At 49.7% G+C, this 20,615-nt stretch overlaps 1 long non-coding RNA gene across 2 annotated transcripts; it reads left to right on the top strand.

The window, feature by feature from the left end:
* Window positions 1–269: 269 nt before the first annotated feature.
* On the top strand, window positions 270–12,415 carry LOC144950054 (uncharacterized). Of its 2 annotated transcripts, XR_013640340.1 has the most exons (5): window positions 270–344; window positions 2,478–2,589; window positions 3,746–3,814; window positions 7,919–8,059; window positions 12,149–12,415. It is a non-coding gene; the product is annotated as an uncharacterized LOC144950054 (long non-coding RNA). The 2 variants fall into 2 exon arrangements; XR_013640339.1 differs by lacking the exon at window positions 7,919–8,059 and having other exon boundaries at window positions 12,007–12,415.
* Window positions 12,416–20,615: the final 8,200 nt, after the last annotated feature.

The raw sequence follows: 20,615 nt of genomic DNA, 5'->3' as shown, positions 1-20,615 counted from the left end.
GATGGTTGTCAACAATGTAAATTGTTAAATGAACAAGCTTAAATGTAATTTGCTATGCAGAAGGCCCATTCCCCAAAACGTTGCCATTACATATATATGTATTTTTGTTCCTTAAAAGGCCACCGTCATTGCCAAATGCAGCGGCCGCATCACCAAATGATGAATTTGCAGACGCATCTCCTCTTCAGATATCTGACCACGTGGTCCCTGTGACGGGGCACGAACTCGACCCCCTGGTGAAGACGCCAGAGGCTCGTGGCATTCTCCGACCGGCAGTGAACGTGCTGGGACAAACATTCATTGTCTGCTGTGGTGGCTTCTTTCACTTGGGTTTACAATCAGCGGTGGGAGTATTTTTTATGATGATTATTATAAAAAAATATTTTAACGATAAGGATTTGCATTTACAGGGTGCTTATGAATGCTTTGGAGACTCAAAGCTCCTGACATCATCACGTCTCAACCATCCCCATGCCCTGCTTGCAGTGTAGCCAAGGGTTACCCCCCCCACCCACGGCAGCTATACGGCACAAGGGGAATGCAGCAACAGTGGCCTACAAGTGGTAAAACTAAAAAAAAACTATAAACAATTTCCTCGTTTAAAAGAAAAATATATAGAATGTTGGGACTTGAGATAGGTTAACAATTCCAGCAGTGGAACGTTGTGCAACTTAGTTTGTCCACCTCTTCCCATAAAGTTCCGATTGTTTTTTTTTCCCCCGCAGTCGATAGAAGCTTTTTTGATCTCTAGATCTGGTAACAGTGTCCGACACTTTTTTTCTTACGTTACCTCCTCCTGGGAGCGCGATAGCCGAGTGCTTCGGCATCGCAGGAGGGGCCACGAAGAGGCGCAGTCGCTAACAGAGACGTGGCCGCATGGTACGTGGAGGTCTTTAAAGGCAGGAGGAGGTTTGGCAGCTGTTGTCTGCAGATGTAAACACGCTGCTTGGTGGTCGTCGTGGTGGTGGTGGCGATGCTGCTGCTGCTGCTACGTTGGCAGTGGCGCACCAGAATGGTTAACAAAAAAAGTCGTCATTTATCAACGACACTTAGGGCAACGTTTCGGGCAATGCCCATTCTTCACAGCGTATAGAGAGGCGGAGTGAATGTGTCGTCATGCTTGGTTGACATCGTGATTTCAGGTCGATTCGATGCGTGCTTTTTTATCCAGGATTGTGCAAAATTTCAAATCTCATCGCAGCTCGATTTGCGGATCGCTTTAGTTTGTATTCGTTTGAAAATTGTAATCACGTCATTCAGTGCGTACCCAGGTATTTATCCAGATACCCAGGTATGTACAGCGCCTGGGTGAGAAGATAACTTCCCCGTCATGCGGAGTGAAACGTCGGACATCGTGCCGAATAAAACCACTCGCTTACGCCCCAAAACATCAAAAACAAAACACCAAATCCGGAGCTGGTGCTGCTCTATTTTATTTCCCTCTCCCTTCCGCCAAGACACTTCGCGCATTTATATTCTCCGTGCACTCGCAAACACCCTTAACAGCCACCCGGCACAATACATCACGTACCTTTGACATTGATACCCCAGGTATTCTTTGAAGCTCGAACCAACACCACCAACCAGCCAACCACAGCATGTAATGCTTTTTTTTCCCCATTACGGCACAAACAATATGCTGCGCCAGGTCACGATGTCCTCCTCCCTCTTCTTTTAATGGGGCGTTCTGGGTACTGATGACCCGTGCTACTGCTGCTGCTGCTGTACGCACAGTGAAGAGCACCGAATGTTCGCTGCTTTTACTCTCGCGCTCTCTAAACGCCACGCATGTTTGATAGCGGCCTCTCAAAGGCTGCTAACGACGGAGTTTAAAAATGGGCAATTGCTCTCTCTCGCTCGCTCGTTCTCTCTGCGTGTGTGGTGGGGCGGCTGGTGGAGTGGGAAGAGTTCGGGGTGGGGGGGGGCAGTTTCCTCCTTCACTGGCTGGCGGTGGTGGTGGCGGTGGCGGCGTGGATGGTTTGTAGCTTGGTCTCAGGCGTCGCGGTGTTAGGCTGCGGGGTGGTTCAGTCGGTGGGTGTAGGGGCTCGCAATAAGGGCTCCGAGTATGTATGCATGTACGCTGAGCTTCTTTCGCACCGTACGTAGCCAACGGCTATAATCTGAGGTGCGGAGTTGAAGGGTCCCGACATAATCGTCTGCCATCTCACGAGGGCGGGCTTTGTAAACACTGAAGGGGGATTGGGGTGCGCCCGAAGAAGAAATTAATAACTGCAATGCACAACATCCCAAGAGGCAGTCATAGATGTGGCAAGATTAGAAAAAAATGTGTGGCGGATGGGGGATGGAGTGAGATGAGAGATGCAGGCACCAGTGGAGATTAGGGCACGTTATGTTAATCGTAGTGTTATGTTAATTACGATTTGCATATAAGCTGATATTTGACGCACCCACGTGTTTCCTCTTGAGCTGATTGAGGCCCTTACGTGTGCTTTTGCTTGGGTTTGCCTTGTGCCCAGTGCTGCCACCGAGGCTGTTCCACAGACCCACACGGCAATGTCAGGGAACCGTCGAGATCTCGGGGGTTTCATCTGGGCAGCCACCCGTGATGAAACCAGCTTCTCGAGCGAAGTGAGTTGATGGTTTTACCCGGGTCACACGCACACACACACACACATGTTCACACTTAAACTGCCTTCATTTTTCGATTTAAAGCTTTCGTGACTGCAGGGATTCATCTTCTTGGTTTTTTCTGTAAAGTCACGTAGAAAGGAAAAAAAAACATAATAAAATACAATTCTCACGACGTTTCGGCCACAACGCAAGCAGCCGTCCTCAGGTGAAGAACAGGTCTGTCGGGCTGACAGACATGTTCTTCACCTGAGGACGGCTTTATGGGTAAAATATACGTATTCTTAGGTTTTTTTTCGGTAAAGTCACGTAGGTAAAACATTAAAATTAATAAAAGTAAAATAAAATAAAAATCACGACGTTTCAGAGGCAACACAAGCTTCCGTCTTCAGGTGGAACCGTCACAGCCACGACAGCTCTATCAAGTAAATGAGAGATTGCAGGAGCTTCCACTCCGTTTATATAATGGTTGGAGAGGGGGGGGGGGAAGCGGCAAGTACAGCACACTTTTTATTCATATAGTAAGGTGAGGCTTAAGAGGGTGAGCCTTTGTTATGGAGAGGTACGGTTTGTGACTCAACCTGTGACAAGGAGAAAACAACTGAACATGGTAAACCTGTAATAGTTGTCTGTCAAATAAGATTGGCCAAATAAGTGTAGTTAAATCTTTTTTGCATGGTTAATCACATCTTTCCAATGATTACTCAGTTTGTAACCATCATCACGGTTGAAATTATGTCTGTGTTTGTATATTTGTATGGCTTCGTGTACAAACATTTGATGGTAGCCAGGAGGTTTGCAGAGAACCTTCAAAAGCTTCAAATCTAAAATATACGTGCACTGTTCTATCTGAATGTGAATAAACGATTGTTGTAGGCCATGGTACGTCTTGAACACTCGAGCGCACGTCAGCAGCAGCAGCAGCACGCCACGTGACTCTTTGTCGTTCGCAAGATCCTCCCAAATGTCGATCTTCTTCTTAGTCGTTCGGCGGCCGATCTTGACGTAGAGCAACAATTATAATTGCACATTGAAGGCTGTTGAGCCGGACGATCGCGTGCGGAGTAGCAGAGCGGCGCATCGACGCCTTCTTCGTATTTGCGAATCGGTCATTGAGTCCACGTCCGATGTTTCGCGGTCGTTTCCGGGTGACCAGATGCTTCGCGGAAGATCGGAGCCCAGGGGGGGCCTTCTGTCGACGGTGCGCTGCTCAAGAGATTCGTTGGTAAGCAGTGGGTTTTTCGTGCGATCATCTTTCCAGGGGGCACACTTTTGCGAAGTTTGCGCCGGCTGCGAGAGTTGTGGATGGCAGTTGCCACGTAGCATGATTTACAATGACGGCACACCTAGATTTGAAGCTTTCGTGACTGCAATGATTCATATTCTCAGGTTTTTTCGGTAAAGTCACGTAGGTAAAAACATTAAAATTAATGAAAGTAAAATAAAACAAAACAAAATAAAATTCACGACGTTTCGGAGGCAACACAAGTCTCCGTCATCAGGTGGGACCGTCACAGCCGAATTAGCTGCATCAAGTGAAGCAATGATTCAAGATGTAATCCCTTATAAGCAAGTTGAAGGGAGGTGGAGAGGGGGGAGAGCTTATCAGGCTGTGGTAGCCAATGAATGGAAACGTATCGGGAGGGAGGAGGAGCGGTGATCATAGACTGCACGCAGTGCTCAACACAATGAATGGAGACGTGTCGGGACGGAGGGCGAGCGGCGATCAAAGACTGCACGCAGTGCTCAACACAATGAATGGAGACGCGCCGGGACGGAGGGCGAGCGGTGATCAAAGACATCACGTAGTGCTCAACACAATGAATGGAAACGTGGCGAGCGGTGATCAAAGAACAATGAAGAGATTACTGTTAAACACTGTGGATGTTAACACTCGGTGAAGTAAATTAAAATAGTGCCTGTCAGATAAGATGGTCCAAAAAGTGTAATTAAGTCTTTTTTGCGTGGTTAATGACATCTTTCCAGTGATTACTGAGTTTGTACCCATCATCACGGTTGAAATTATGTCTGTGTTTGTATATTTGTATGGCTTCGTGTACAAACCTTTGATGGTAGCCCGGAGGTTTGCAGAGAACCTTGGTCTCGGAAAAGACAAATTCCTACTTGAAACCGGATTCCCACCACCACCCATCTCAAAAGAATTCTCCCATCAAAACGCTATACCACAGAGCCCATGGCATTTCTGACCAACACCACCTGACTGATGAATTAAGACATGTACATCGGGCCCTCAGGATGAACGGATACTCTGACCGCACTATCCGCCAAGCTGTCTCTCCCACCACACAGAAACAACCACATGAAACTCTGACCAAAACTATCACGTTACCATACATAGCAGGCGTGACCAAAAAGATCTCCAAAATTCTAAACAAACATAAGATCCAAGTCCGATTCAGTACAGTGCATAAAATCCGTGATCTGATTCCATCTGTGAAGGATGTCGTTCCTGACTTACAGTATCCTGGAGTCTACAAATTGAGTTGCATTTGTGGTGATTGCTACATTGGAGAAACAAAACGTCATGTTGCTGATCGTGTCCGCGAGCACAAGTCAGATCTGAAACACGGCAGAAATGATTCTTCGGCCGTTGCCGATCATTGCTACAACTCGGCGGGCTCTCATGAAATTGTCTTTTCCGAGACCAAGGTTCTCTGCAAACCTCCGGGCTACCATCAAAGGTTTGTACACGAAGCCATACAAATATACAAACACAGACATAATTTCAACCGTGATGATGGGTACAAACTCAGTAATCACTGGAAAGATGTCATTAACCACGCAAAAAAGACTTAATTACACTTTTTGGACCATCTTATCTGACAGGTACTATTTTAATTTACTTCACCGAGTGTTAACATCCACAGTGTTTAACAGTAATCTCTTCATTGTTCTTTGATCACCGCTCGCCACGTTTCCATTCATTGTGTTGAGCACTACGTGATGTCTTTGATCACCGCTCGCCCTCCGTCCCGGCGCGTCTCCATTCATTGTGTTGAGCACTGCGTGCAGTCTTTGATCGCCGCTCGCCCTCCGTCCCGACACGTCTCCATTCATTGTGTTGAGCACTGCGTGCAGTCTTTGATCACCGCTCCTCCTCCCTCCCGATACGTTTCCATTCATTGGCTACCACAGCCTGATAAGCTCTCCCCCCTCTCCACCTCCCTTCAACTTGCTTATAAGGGATTACATCTTGAATCATTGCTTCACTTGATGCAGCTAATTCGGCTGTGACGGTCCCACCTGATGACGGAGACTTGTGTTGCCTCCGAAACGTCGTGAATTTTATTTTGTTTTGTTTTATTTTACTTTCATTAATTTTAATGTTTTTACCTACGTGACTTTACCGAAAAAACCTGAGAATATGACGGCACACCTGGCTGATCATCGGTGATAGAAAACACACGATACCTGTAATCATTGGGGGTGGCCAGGTGGCTACGGCAGCACTGACTGGAGCTGTATCCTTGCCAGAGCACTGAGGCGCCACTGCTGAAGACCCTGGGTACAAACTCCAGGCTCCCATCAGACCCAATTCTGATGTGTAACATTCTACACCGCATCAGCACAACGACTCCATTCACGCCTGCTGCTGTATATTTGGAGTTTGCGGTGTCTCTCTCCCCGTGGTCGCGTGGATTTTTCTCCGGGTCCTCCGGTTTTCCCCTCCACATTTAGAATATTTGGCTGCAATAAATTTCCACGTGATGATAAGCCGCATCGTTGAGCTGTCATTTATGATAGCCAGGTCGTTTATGAAAAAGAGCTACACAGCTCAGTGGGCCTTAGCTGGTAAAATAAAATAGTTTAATAGTTTAATAGAAACACTGCAGAGCTGCACCGTAGTGTTTGTGTTCTTGACTAAAAGGTGACATCTGTGGACGTCTCTCAAAGTGCTCCACATTGATCCCGGAGGGCCGAGGAGCCGAGTCATTCACCGACCGGGTTTTGAACTGGCCACTTCCCCCAACTGTGAGTCAAGGAGCGGAATGCCACAGCCCGTTTCGATAAAGCACTTGTATTATGACTAAGAACGTGAGTGCGTGGTAAGCATGGACAACCCTTCCAACAAATGGGGCGATCAAGCTTGGCTGATGGTGATGATTGATGAGCTTTAATCAATGCCCGAACATCGCGACGACACCGTTCTCAATGGGAATGCCAGCGTTTTTTTTACGATTCAGAGTGTGTATCTCATCCGACGGGGCTTTTCACGAAATAAACCGCATGCCCGGAGGCTTGTGCAGCTCGTAGCTGCGGCCGAATCGTTGTCTGTACCAGGGAACGCAGGTCACGCGCAGGCAAAGGTTAACCAGTAGGCAGTTTTATTTACGGATGTTTAATTCATGGAGCTTCACTCTCAGACGCGCACGTGCATAGTCTGCTGCATGTTTAATGAAGTGGCTGGGAGCTGTGGAGAAATATTTACACGATAAATCTGAAATCCTGCCAATTTCACGGGTAAGAGGAGTTGCCCAAAAGTTTGCGGAAACATTCATCCTATTATCCGCATTCATACTCATGTGACCGCATGGATACAGCGGAGTTCATTTCTTGGTTGCACGAGGATAATACGATGCGTCAATAGTGCCCCCCCAAAAAAAAAAATCAGCTACGAATGAGGAGCTTCACCGGATTCCCACCCCCTGCATTTGCACACTTCAGGAAAAATTCCTCGGTTATGCCGGACCCACTACAGCCAAACCCTCGCGGTTCAAGGTCCGAGCTCGCAAACCTTCCGACCACGAGCCACTCGCTCTCGAGCCGAGCCACCTGGTCCAGCGTTCAATGAGAAACCCTGTCTGGGTGATGACTCAGCCCATCACCCCCCCACCCCCCTGGGCTCAATAACGTGAACACCACTCTTGTCTGGATTTCGGCAGCTTTTTTTTCTCCTTTGGGATAGACTCAGCCCCACCATAGGAACGCGGAAATGCCACCACGGGCCCAGGGCTGAGAACGGTAGGCGAGCACCGCCAAAATAGCTCGTTTGAGAAGGAAACTGCTCCAACTTTGTGTTGTTCTCGTTGCTGCAAGGCGTCACGAGATGAGGAGTGCAAGGTGGAGGCGGCTGTGACCCCGTGCGCGCAATGGGGAAGGCTCCATAGACCGCGAGCGTGGCCCGCGTGAGCAGACCGTTCGTGAAGAATAATCGTCATGATAATGATTAACCCACAATAATTACCGGAGCTTAAATTTCGCTTTATGGGTTCCGGTATTTGTGGTGAGCAGCCGTGACGGCCTCGTCACCGCGATGAGATCCCTCGTGACCCCCCCCCCCCCTCCAATGTTCATCCGTTGCTGTGAGCCATGGACGAGGGAAGACGCGTGGGGTACATTACAAGGAGCGTGGAAGCCATAGCGGAGTCAACGCGCTTCGTCTGGCGGACCGTGAACGTTGACGCCTTCGCCGTCACTCTGTGTCCTGGCCGCGTGCTACACTGATCAGGTAGGAGGAGTACGAACCGGTACGAATGACTCCCCACAGGCATCCTGCCCTCTCGCCCTGACGAGGGAAACTAAACGGCGCGGTTGACTTCCCGTTGGCACCACGGACGGGTGATTAATTTTCACTTAGCGGCCGCCTGCCGGAGGAGCCGCCGCTCTCTCGACGCCGGCCACAATTTTGGTTTCGCGGCGAGGGGTGGTGGTGGTGGTGATTTTGCGAAACCCCAGCCCCGGGCGAAGAGCGGGCAGCGAGCGAGTGAGGCGCGGTGGCGCGAGTCGGAGATGGGTTCAGCGCTATCCTCTGCCCGCGTCCTCTTCTTTGAACGCTGGGGGGGGGGAGGGCTGGGGGGGGGGCAGGAAAAGCCCCTCTTTACCGGCGTGAACGGCACCCTCCTGTTCACCTTCTCACGACCACCACCACCACGTGACGTTTTTTTGTGTCGTTGCGCGCGGCGCGTCGAGCGCCACGTGGCTTTTTTTTCATTGTGTTTGGTAATTATTTGTCGCTGGTGACTTTGTTTCGTATCGAAATCGGCTCCAGTGCTGTTGCTGCTGCTGGCAGCAATGAAAGTGGTTTAAAAGTCTCTGCAGCCGCGTCGGGGCGGGGGGGGTTATCTCCACGTGGCACAGGGGAGCGGTGGCGCAGCAGTTAGCGCTACGCTGCGTTACGAACCCAGCGTCCAGCGATCCGGGTTCGAATCCCGCTCACGGCCAACACCGGTGACGATTGTCTGAACCGGTCCTGGGCCTCCCCGAGGTCGATGCAGACTCAAATGAGTACCTGGTGCGGTGTGTAGTAAACATCACCACGAGGGAGACAAAGGCGGCCGGGCGTGGTGTTGGCCACTCACCCCCTCGTGTGCCGTGCCGGCCTTCATATGTGCTTCTCGCTAACAGCACTTGCCCCTAGAGTCTGGGCAAGCTGCACGGGTGGGCTTTATTTTTGTTACCTCTGCGTCCACGCACAGGAGCCACGTGACCTGTTTGCGTCGAGGACTCGTTAACAGCGCTCAGGAGCCGTCCATAAATGACGTCACGCACCTGGGGGGGGGGGGGGTCAGACATTTGTGACGTCACATCAAAATGCGTAACTTTAAATAAATATAGACAACAGGTTCTATTTAATTAAATAGACTTTTTAATAAATGTTTTCTCCTACAACATCAGAGTGCAGCGCCACATTAAATACGGACTACAATGACAATAGTTTAAAGCGATTTGAAGCATGTTTCATTTTTTTTGTGGGGGCAGAGCTTCGTGACGTCATATTTGAGGGGGGTCTGACTTTTTGTGACGCCGTGTGACGAAGGGTGGGGAATAAAAAATCGTCCAAAATCGCGTGACGTCATTTATGGACGGCCCCCATGCAAACATTGGAGCATGTCGTCGACCCATAGAAATACAGAGAGACACATAGAGATACTAAGAGACTCAGAGAGACACGTCGAAACTCATAGAGATACACAGGGACACATCGAAATATAAACATACACATAGAGATGTGTAGACCAACAGAGACTCATAGAGACCCAGAGAGACACATCTAAACTCACACAGATGTCGGGACCCACAGAGACGGATAGAGATACACAGAGGCACATAGAGATGTAGAGACCCGCAGAGACACGTGTAGATACCGAGTGACACATTGAAACTCATAGAGATGTAGAGACCCACAGAGACACATGGAGATACACAGAGGCACATAGAGATGTAGAGACCCACAGAGACACATGGAGATTCTGAGTAACACATCGAGATTCGCGTATTTGTCTCTGGCCACTCTGGACTCGCAACCGCGATAAAAATAAAAACGAATCGCGATGTGAGGAAAGCGGAGAAGCCGGAGGAAAGCCACCCAGAACAGGGGGAGAGAACTTCACAGAGAACTCCACGCGCGAGAGGCACCCAAGCCGGCAATGAAACCCAGGGCCTTCTTGCTGTGAGAGACACGTGTCACCCACTGCGCTGCTGTGGCCCACTTTCATTCGCAAAAAAAATCGTAAAACTCACGAAAAATTATTCCTATTATACAGCTTCTATGCAGCAATTGCAGCGGCGGCGGCAGCAGCAGCAAAACACTGCGTTTTGACAGCTCGCCCTGGCTGGCATTACAAATCGATGTCCCCTCCCATCCCTCCCCTCCCTCCCGCACAGTCTTAAGCTCGTGTGCCGCTCGTCTCGACAGCCGCCAGGGCGCCCTGCCTCGGCTTCGTCTGTGCCCACGTAACGATGAACATCGCGTTCGTCGTTACGGGCTGCCTGGCGAGGTCGTGTTCTGTGGCTGCGGCAAAATCCGTTCCGGTCCGTGGAGATTTGTGGGGCCGTGGTGGGGGCGGGGGAACACGCCACCCAGCCGCGCGCACCGCGCACTCACGCGCGCTCTCTCTCTCTCGGTCGGTCCAAATAATTTCAAATCAAGGGCCAAATAATTTGTTTACCGGGCTCATGTCACCACCACCGCCACCCCACGAGCGACGTCTAAGAGCTGCCCCACCACCACGATCACCCTGCCCAGTGCCGGAGTAAGCTAGTGAGGGGCCTGTCGCAAACGTTATAAAGGGGCCCTAAATAAAATAAATAAATATTAAAGCACAAATTTGTAACTAGCATAGTAAATTAATTGTATTTTTTTCATTTGCTATACAGCCAGATAATACAACAAATCGCTAACCTTGAACACCCAGTCGTTCGTAAAAATTTAAGGCGGTATAGTACTATAATAATAGAGCAAGTGCAGAATCACTGAACCGGAATTTAGCGCTTGAAAGCATTTAGCGCGGGGCCCTTGAAAGTGTGGGGCCCGTAGTAGCTACTACATATGTAGCTGCTACATGTGTAGCTACTTGTGCTACTATAATAATCCGGCACGGACCGTACCCCACCAACACCTTCGGGTGTTTAGAAGAACCCCCACCACCCCCTCCCCCACATGTCGGCTTGGCCTCCCCCTCTCCCGGTTATTTTCTCAATTTTTGCATCGTTCATTTGTCCGAATCTGGCGGTATCAACTCGACGATCTGGGGGTCTCCCCCCACCCCACTCCGCCACCACCCCCTTTTCTCCCGCAACAGCACAAATTAAAAGTGGTTCGATAAAAGATAACGACAACAACAACAACAAACCCCTTTGTGCAAAAGAACCAACAACAAACTACGACTTAAAAGTTGGGAAGAAGACCAAATAGCAGCAAACGTGGCCGCGTGCCGGCATCGCGCGAGGCTTCCCAACGGGATGTGGGAGTACGCGCGTGCTGATAGTTGCTACGGAAGCATTAGGGGAGGAGATATGTGAAACAAAAACTACATTTACAAACAGTCCCATGTATCGATCCGGTTTGGGGTGGTATAACCCCCCCACCCCACCGTTGAGCAATTCGTCTGGGGTTTCATTGAAAGAAAAGTCCGCAATCGCAACACAACTCAATCAAACTTCATCTTTCGTTAAAGGCGCCTTTCAGTGTGCGTTAACGATGTATCTCTCCATTACAAGCGATTAAAGTGATCGCTAGGTTCATCTGCGACCATGCATTTTGTGACATCAATTGAGGTGTGCCCCCGCCAGGCTAATAAAACAGGCACATTGTTCAGTGTTTTCGGTTCGTTTTAACTTTGGACGGGACTGGTTTATTATCCAAGTAGCACAAGTAGCTACACATGTAGTAGCTACTACATGTGTAGTAGCTACGGACCCGCACTTTCAAGGGCCCCGCGCTAAATTATTTCAGGCTATCAATTCCGGTTCAGTGATTCTGCACTCGCTCTATTACTATAGTACTATACCGCCTTCAACTTTTACGTACGACTGGGTGTTTAAGGTTAGCGATTTGTCGTATTACCTGGCTGTATAGCACGTGAAAAAATACAATTACTTTACTACGCAAGTAAAAAATTTGTGTGTTTCAATATTTACGTGTTTTTATTTTTATTTCGGGCCCCTTTATAACAGACGCTACAGGCCCCGCGCGAGCTTCATCCGGCACTGGGTGTGAATGAGGCGTGGGCACCTCCACGTGGACTGCCTGTGGCCAAAGGCACGGGGGACACGGACGAGGTGGCTCAGTCGCTCCGCTGGCTGCTGCTGTCTGTAGATCGCTCAGCGGCGAGGGATCGAAGCGGATGTGACGACGACGACGAGGAGGAGGGGAGTGGATGGCGAGCAAGAAAATCCTCCAGGTAGCCGGGGTCCCCTGCTCATATGCCCATTTCGTAAATGATTCTTAAAATGCATTTATAATATATGCCGAGTGGTTGTTGCTGCTGTGTCCTGTACAGCACTTTGAGATCCTTGATGAAAAGCGCTCTTCTTTTTGGTTCTTTCGGTAAAGTCACGTAGAAGGGAAATAATAAAAGAAAAAAAATTTAACATAATAAAATACAATTCTCACAACGTTTCGGCCACAATGCAAGCAGCCGTCCTCAGGTGAAGAACAGGGCTGTCGGAAAGACAGCGTCTGAATGAGACAGCCCTGTTCTTCACCTGAGGACGGCTGCTTGCGTTGTGGCCGAAACGTCGTGAGAATTGTATTTTATTATGTTACATTTTTATTATTTTATTATTTCCCTTCTACGTGACAATAACCGAAAGAGCCAAGTAGATGAATCCGTGCAGTCACGGAAGCTTCAAATCGAAAAGCGCTCTGTAAATGTAATAATCATTAGCAACATTTCGTTCAGATTCGATCTGTAGGAGATCTAGAGTGACACCAACCCTGGTATGGATGGACACACGGCACTGATGCATAAACGCGTTAGACCGTGTTTGTTACGGGCAAGTGTTGAATTCAACACCTGCTTGTGTATCTTTGTTTGAATTTTAACAAAATCCTGGTATTTGTATTCTTGTTGTTGTGTCGTCATCGCCGCTCGAGTTGTTGTGTTAAGTGCACGGCTGTGATAGATCGTTACAACTTCGTTACAACTTCCCCGCCCCATCGCGAACCACCACCAGCCCCTTTGCAATGCGTTCTACTTTTTTTTTTAAACACAAAGTTGCTGAGCTACACGCCCAGAGGCCCCCCAAACGCCAAGCGGCCAGCAACAAACGGGCACTTTGGAAGTTGTAACAGACAAGAGTTGACATAGGCATGGAGGGGGGGAGGGATTTAAGAAACTCGCCCCATTGTGTCAACTGGCACACCGGGAGATCGAATCAATCATCGCAAGTCGAGTTTGCGCATCAGTCCACCGTGTGGAAAACGTTTACCCTTTGAAACGATTTTAGCCGTAATTTGGTAACAAAACATAAACACACACACAAGGATGGCACTGTAATTGCTAAATCTATTCGTTGCATTCGAGGCGTCATGCTCCTCTCCACGCAGTCAATGTACGGGACAAACTGTTTACGACACATTAATGTGTACATTAATGTTTGACGAAGCTCATTATTCCGTTACGGAAACAGCCTCCTGGCTCACACGCAGAATATATCTCTCTCGTTAAACGCGTTTCAAATATTGTCGACACGTTGTATAAATATTCGTGGCACTTGAATATTTGCAGGCCCTGTGGTCCCTCTTCTTATGGAGCCTGTGGAGAGCTTTGGGGCCTCCTGGCTAAACTACTTTGAGGAAGAAATGAAAAGACAATAACATGGAGCAATCATAGCATTGTAATTTCTTAATGCTACAAGTCAATAGGCCAATAATATTGTTAAGTGTACAATACTGAACATGTTTTTTTACAGAAATTGACACGGCTAATAAAAAAAATGTTGAACGTTATTTTGTGTCACCTGGTCTTCTTCCGTCATCTGCTTAAGTGCCTTGACCTTTAGAAAACTAAACCTGAGTGTCTCTGTAGCACGCTGCACGGTAGCGCCATCGCTGTTCAGACGAGTGGGGAGATGGGCAGTAAGTTAAATTTCTGTGCCTTAAGTGAAGTTTCTGTGTCATAAGTTAAGTGTCTGTATCCTAAGCGAAGTTTCTGTGCCGTAAATCGGACTGTCGTGAACCGGATTTAATGTTTCCCAAACTGAAAATCTATTTTTTTTTTTACTTACATAAAAAACATAAAATCAATACTTAATTGAATAGTGACGTTTCGCATATGTTACGCGCTAACAAAAAAATAGGCTTTTAAAGAAATACAATTCCGGGACAGAGTGACAAACTCACACTTGCGCCATTATAAAACACCCTGAGATAAAGTGATGATAACCACCATGGCGTCGTGGTTCGCAGCACACTAGGGATTGTAAACCAAGAGGTCACCGGTTCGATCTATCGGCACGGCAGTTGAAGTTATGGGGCCACGTGTTTCAACCCCCCCCCCCACTCGCTTGTGGATGTTGCGTGTGGTTGGGTAAAGTGTGAGTATTCCCATCTCTTCGGAAAAGACGTCTGGCTAGTGTGCAAGAGTAGGCCAAAGTAAAAATGTCCTCCACTGAATGGAGCTCCAGTCTTAGCCTCTCGAGCGGAGGACATTCCGCCAGCAGTGACTTGGGCAAGCTATTGCAGGGCTGCGTCCACACATTCGTGGACTTGTGAGTGGGTTCTTGCTGCTGTGGTTTGTAGTGGGTGCACGCTGCTTGGCACTGCGCTACGCTGCGCTACGAACCCGGCCACCCGAGTTCGATTCGCGCTCACGCCCACCAACACCATCAGAGACGCTTATCTGAAACTGGTCCTGGGCCTCACCTAGGTCGACTCAGCCTCAAATGAGTGCCTGGTGCGGTGTGTGAACATCGCCACTGGGGAGACAAAGGCGGCCGGGCGTGGTGCTGACCAGCCACCCACTCCTGTGCCGTGACGGTCTTTCTTAGGCGCTCCTCGCGAACAACACTTGCCTTGAATAGTATGTTGTGCACGCTTGCACATATACGTGGGGGGGGGGTGGATCTTTATCTGTGTGTCGCTACAGATGTGGGGTCCTCCTGTGTGCATCACGGCAGGCGGACGGGGCCACGTCTTGCACGGCTGCTCTGAGCCATCGGCGCTCAGCAGCAGCTCACAGCTGCACCGCGACCCCGCAACGCTGCTGCTGCTATTTTTGTACCGAGGCGTTTTGGGGTTTTTTTTTGGGCGGCGGGCAGGCGAGGAGTGGCGGGGGACGCGGTTTGCGCAAAGCTGTGCGGGAGCTTGAAATTCGTAGTGAAATGAGACGAACCCTCCTCCATCCACCGATGTGTTTTCTCTCTCTCTCTCTACAATTGCACGACTTAAAATGTGCGCGCGCGCGTGTGTGCGTGTATCATTGCGGCGTTTAAAAAAAACAATAACCACGTCACGTGCGTTTCCAAAAGGGCTGGGGGACCTTGCAGCCAGACATTAAAAAACACCCCGACACACACAACAACAACAGGGAGCGAGCGAGAGAGAGAGAGGAATGGATGGATGTGTTTTTGTCGCTTTGGAAAAAAACACATCTGTGCTCATTTCACGACTGGGAGGAGGGGGAAGGCACCAAATGCGATCGTTGTGGCGGGGAGGTGGAGCCACAACCACCACCACCACCACCACGTCTCTTACATCTCCCGCTTGCTGCTCGCTGTGACTACGGGGCCCCCACTCGCTACCTCTTGCAAAATGTTTCTTGGCGTCGGTGATGATCTCGTTGTTGAACCGAGATGGCGATGCGGAGAGGTGGGGGTGTGTGACTGGTGGTGGTGGTGCGTCGGTTATCTGGGGGGATTTTATTTTTGTGTTTGTTGGGAAGCTTCATTATTGAATATCTACCCCACCACCCTCTGTATGAACGCCCTCCCCGTCTCCCTGCCACCCCTCCCGTATCGTGGCTGCGAGATGGCAGAGTCCCAGACTGACGGCTCTGGAAGGGTCACACAATGCGCCGGTTTGCCCAGGCTGCTCTCTGCGGGCACCGCTGCCGGCTTGCGTGTCGTGGTGGAGGGAGAGGGGGGTAGGGGGTGGGGGAGACCAGCACCACACATTTTGCAAACAAAACGAAATAAACGTGAAGTAAAAAAAATCAACAACAGCGGCGGCCCCGTCGTGCATTTCACGTTCAGAGACGGAGCTCCCTGTTCACGGAGGCCGCGTCCACGTCGCACGGCCGTTGCGGTGTCGTGCGTCGTGCGATGATCGTGATGACGATGGCGACGACGACGACGACGCTGCCCGTAGAAGACGGCACCCGGCGCTCGATGGGATGGATTAGTGGCGGCCCTGATGCATCACCGAGACGAATGATGCAACTGAGAGCGCCGTGGAAGGTCACGTGACGACAACAACAACAACAACAACCGTGGATTGGGAAAGATGGCTTCAGGAGAGGCGCCGTGCAATTGTATTAAATTAAATTCGGCTGATTTACAGATTTTTTAATGAGAACAATGTTGTATTGTCCATCATTATCGTTGAGCTCAAACAATTACTGATGAATATTAAAAAATATATATACTGTATTCTGGGTGGAGCGGTGGCACGGTGGTTAGCACCGCTGAGCTTCCAGCCCATCGACTTGTGGGTTTCTTGACTATTGCCCACTGCTACCATCAGTGGCGTGTGACATCTGACCCGGTCCTGGGGAACCTCTCCCTTCACCAGCCCGTACTGAGCAGCGTGGTGAAGTATGGTCAGAATGACCCCCATGACCGACACGGCGTGGGCAGGTCGCCATCTGGCTGCGGATTTACAAAGGGCCACGGCGATCATGCTGGATCCACTGCTGGATGAAGGCGATCCTGCGATGTGACAATCCAGCCAGCGCGTGCACCGGGGCTGACTTCATCACTCCATCTCCGCAGTGGACGTGCTCTCAAACGCGTTGCATTTACTACGTATAACACATTCCTGGTAGGAACGTTGGGTTGCTCGGTCAATGGCCAGGGTCAACGGCGGCGTGGTGTATTCCGCAAATATGGCCGACTGTGAGGGCAGGCACAAGCCGGCGTGAGTAGGTTAAACGTTGAGTTTTATAAGGGCACCACGGGGTGACCAGCCCCTTCCCCACCCAGCCCCACCCCTCCCGCCCCCCACCCAGCCCCACCCAGCCCCATCCTCCCCACCCAGCCCCTCCCCACCCTCCCCACCCAGCAAATCCCCACCCTCCCCACCCAGCCCCTCCCCACCCTCCCAGCCCCTACCTCCCCACCCAGCCCTCCCTGCACGACGGAAGGATACAATAATCCCCTGTGGGCTGGTGTAACCAGGAGGTTCCTACCAGTATTATCTATACCGTACATCTCAATCGGCTCAGGACTCCCGTAAATCACGTGACTCCTGTGTGGCCACGCCCACTGAATCCCTTGCCCCGCCCCCTGTGAAAACAGACTCAGCTCTCTCCCCTGGCGTGGCCTCTCACTGTCCTCGTCTCTCCCGACGGACTTGGCTCCTGCTGTTGCATTCATTTCCCATCTCTGATCCCTCTGATTTCCCGTTCGTTCTCTTCTCTCTTCCAGCTCTCGCTTCTTTTTTTTAATCTTTCCACGCATTGCATCCTCGACTCCCCTAGAATATTATACACTCCCGAATAAATGAGCCTATATGTACAAGGACTGTTTTCTTGGAATTTATTTTACTTGATACAGCTATCGTGCTGTGACGGTTCCACCTGAAGACGGAGGCTTGTGTTGCCTCGGAAACGTCGTGATTTTTATTTTATTTTTAATTTTATTAATTAAAATGTTTTACCTACGTGACTTTACCGAAAAAAACCTAAGAATATGAAAAATGAGCCTTCATTTGCTCAGAGAGTCAGGATGGCACCTGCTCTCAACATGATTTGATGCGAATCATTTTGAAAGTCGTGTTACCCGGACGGCACCGTGGCCAGAAAATAGCAGACGCCACACGTTGACGCTCATCCCGAATGTGTGTCCCGTGACGTGCGGGTGTTCATCGTGGTGCGTCTTTCAAAGACGACCGCTTGCCGGCAGCATTTGCAACTTTTAGCAAAAGGTCACCACCCATACACCCACCCTATTATTATTGGAGGTGATAAGCCAGATTACAACGCGTTGGCGTACACGCGGGACTTGCACTCAGAACGCGCCCTCCTCCCACTCTCCACGTGGCATTACGCCATCACAGCGGGCCCGCTCAACACTCTGGCCTCTCACAATCAATGGGCCAGGGCAGACATTGGTGTTGGTTTGTTTTTGTTTTGGCGGTGGTGGTTGTTGTTGTTGTTGCTGCAAATTCCAAGTACCGCATTGCCAGGCTCGCAGCCAAAATTATACGACAAGGCCGAGCTTTAACCCTACCTCCTTAAGACGTGCGGCGCTCACACCCATCACCCATGGGGGTGGTGGGGGGGGATTCCTGAATATTTGAGCAAAGTGGCCTCAGACCGCTGCCAAGAAAACCCCAAGCAGGTTTGAGTGGTTACGCCGCTCTGCGATGGAGGTTTGTGAGCGCGTCCGCACGGTGCTGGTTGGGGGAGAGTTTCTTCAGGAGCCGTAGTGGAACACCTCGAGTGAACCCAAACTCATCCAGGGAGCTTCCCCAGAGCTCCTCCTTCTCGAGGCACCGAATTCGCTGACTTCCTTAAGAAGCCTCCAGCCGCGCGGGGAGAAACGTCGGACGTCACATTTGGTGCAATCGACCGATCTTATATTAAATCATAATTACAGCTGGGTAGAGTGAACTTTCCTGAAATGTACAGTATTGAAATAATATCATACGGATGGCTACACATCTCATAAGGGCACGTCGTATTTTGATGTAAAGCTTTCGTGACTGCAGGGATTCATCTTCTTGGTTCTTTCGGTTTTTCCGACAGCCCTGTTCTTCACCTGAGGACGGCTGCTTGCGTTGTGGCCGAAACGTCGTGAGAATGGCACGTCGTATGATGCTGTTACTGACTTTATAATGTGAAAAAGGCGCAAATGAGAGATGCCGTTGGCAACGCGAACGCACTTGCGCGTGATGCTGCAGCGACAGGGAACGAGGAGACGGGCGAGCACAACAAATCCAACGACGACGACACCCGCCGTCGTCGTCTGACGCGTCTCTGTTGTTGTGATACACAGCACCCGGCTCGCATTCCCCTCCCATGTTTTTTTGTTGCACAGAGCGTTGAAATGCGGTGTTTTTTTCTGGAAGACTTTGCTGTTTTTTTTCCCAGGATTTTGCTGTTGCGTGTAGTTCACTTTAAGATGTTTTATTGTTCGTGTTTTTGTTTTGTTGCGGTTGCACCCGAGTCAAGAGCCGCATGGCTCACAGGGTTATTACCTAATATATGAAATTGAAACTGACCGCTTCTGCCCTTCCACCTCGTGTTCCCCCAGGCTAATCCCTCGGTAGGGGGCGGGGAACCATTGCACTGGGTGTGGCTTTAACAAGTAAAACATATATATAATAGGTCCTTGTTCGCAGCGCATCGTCAAGAAATGGCCATCGTCTCAAGCCGCTACACCTTTGTAGATTTCCTTTCGAAGTCACGGGGTTTATTGGCGAAAGTGTCGTTCCTACAAATGCTTATACCTCTGAGGGGGAACAAAATAAAACGCGTTTCGTCTCGCTCGTGAACAAGATTAGCAAAGTACTGTTTCATATTTTGTTAAACACCAAAAGACTCAACAAGAACATCGTGGGCTGAACGGAAGATAATAATCAGCAACGATCGGGAAGTGCCCCCCCACCCCCTCTCCTTCATAGCACACGAAGAAGGGCCATTGCCCGAAACGTCGACAATTATATATATTTCCTTTTAAGGCCAGAGTGTTATCGACGAACGTGGTGAGCTTGTTGTTATGTATTAATTGGTGCCTGTGCATCACTGCCAACGTAGCAGCAGCAGCGGCAGGCATCACCAAATCATTTGCTTAATTTCGGACAAAAAAAGGAGACGTCTGAGAATGTTCGTAGATGGCAAAAACCCACTTCTCACCAATCCCTCCTCCCCATATTGCATAAGCTCAGCAAAGTGTTTACCATGATCTAATAGTCTCTCTCAACCCTGCATGCACCCACAAGTCGCCAAGTTCATACCCCCGCATCTTCAGCACCCATTTCGTCTTTCCGCGGCAGCGAGATGTTTTCTCCCTCTCTCGGTGTGCAGGAGGTCGTGGCTTCGATCCCGACCCTGATGCCTGCTGCTGTATATTTAGAGTTTGCGTGTCTCTCTCCCTCTGTGGTCGCATGGATTTTTCTCCGGGGTCTTCTGGTGTTTCCCTCCACAGTTAGAATCAACATCACGCGTTTAGAGTATTTAGCTGCGATACATTTCCACACGATGAGCCACTTCGTTGAGCTATCAGTCGTGACAGCCAGGTCGCTTCTGAAAAAAGCTGCATAGCTCAGTGGGCCTTACCTGGGAAAGTAAAAAAAAATCCATAGTTTTTTTGAAGACCATCAAATCATAGCTAGCTGAAATCCACATCACCGCCAATGACTGCACAAAAAACATTGGTTGTGTGATAATGTTAAGCCCAATGACCGCAACGAGAATGATCCCCTGTATAACTGTTGGGGCACGTGATATACACGAGCAGCACCCATGAATGCCAGTCGTTGGGTTCACAGTGCGTGAGAGGTTGGTGTGGCCACCTTTGTGTAGTCATCAGTGTTGTTGTTCTCATTTAAGGTTGAGTCGACCTAGGGGAGGCACCGGATCCCTTTTCAGATGTTAACCATGAGGAATAAAATCAAGTCG

The sequence above is a fragment of the Lampetra fluviatilis genome, chromosome 56 (assembly GCF_964198595.1).
Source record: "Lampetra fluviatilis chromosome 56, kcLamFluv1.1, whole genome shotgun sequence".
NCBI lineage: Eukaryota > Metazoa > Chordata > Hyperoartia > Petromyzontiformes > Petromyzontidae > Lampetra > Lampetra fluviatilis.
The sequence above is the reverse complement of the archived record's forward strand: the minus strand, read 5'-3'. Positions and strand labels throughout refer to the sequence as shown.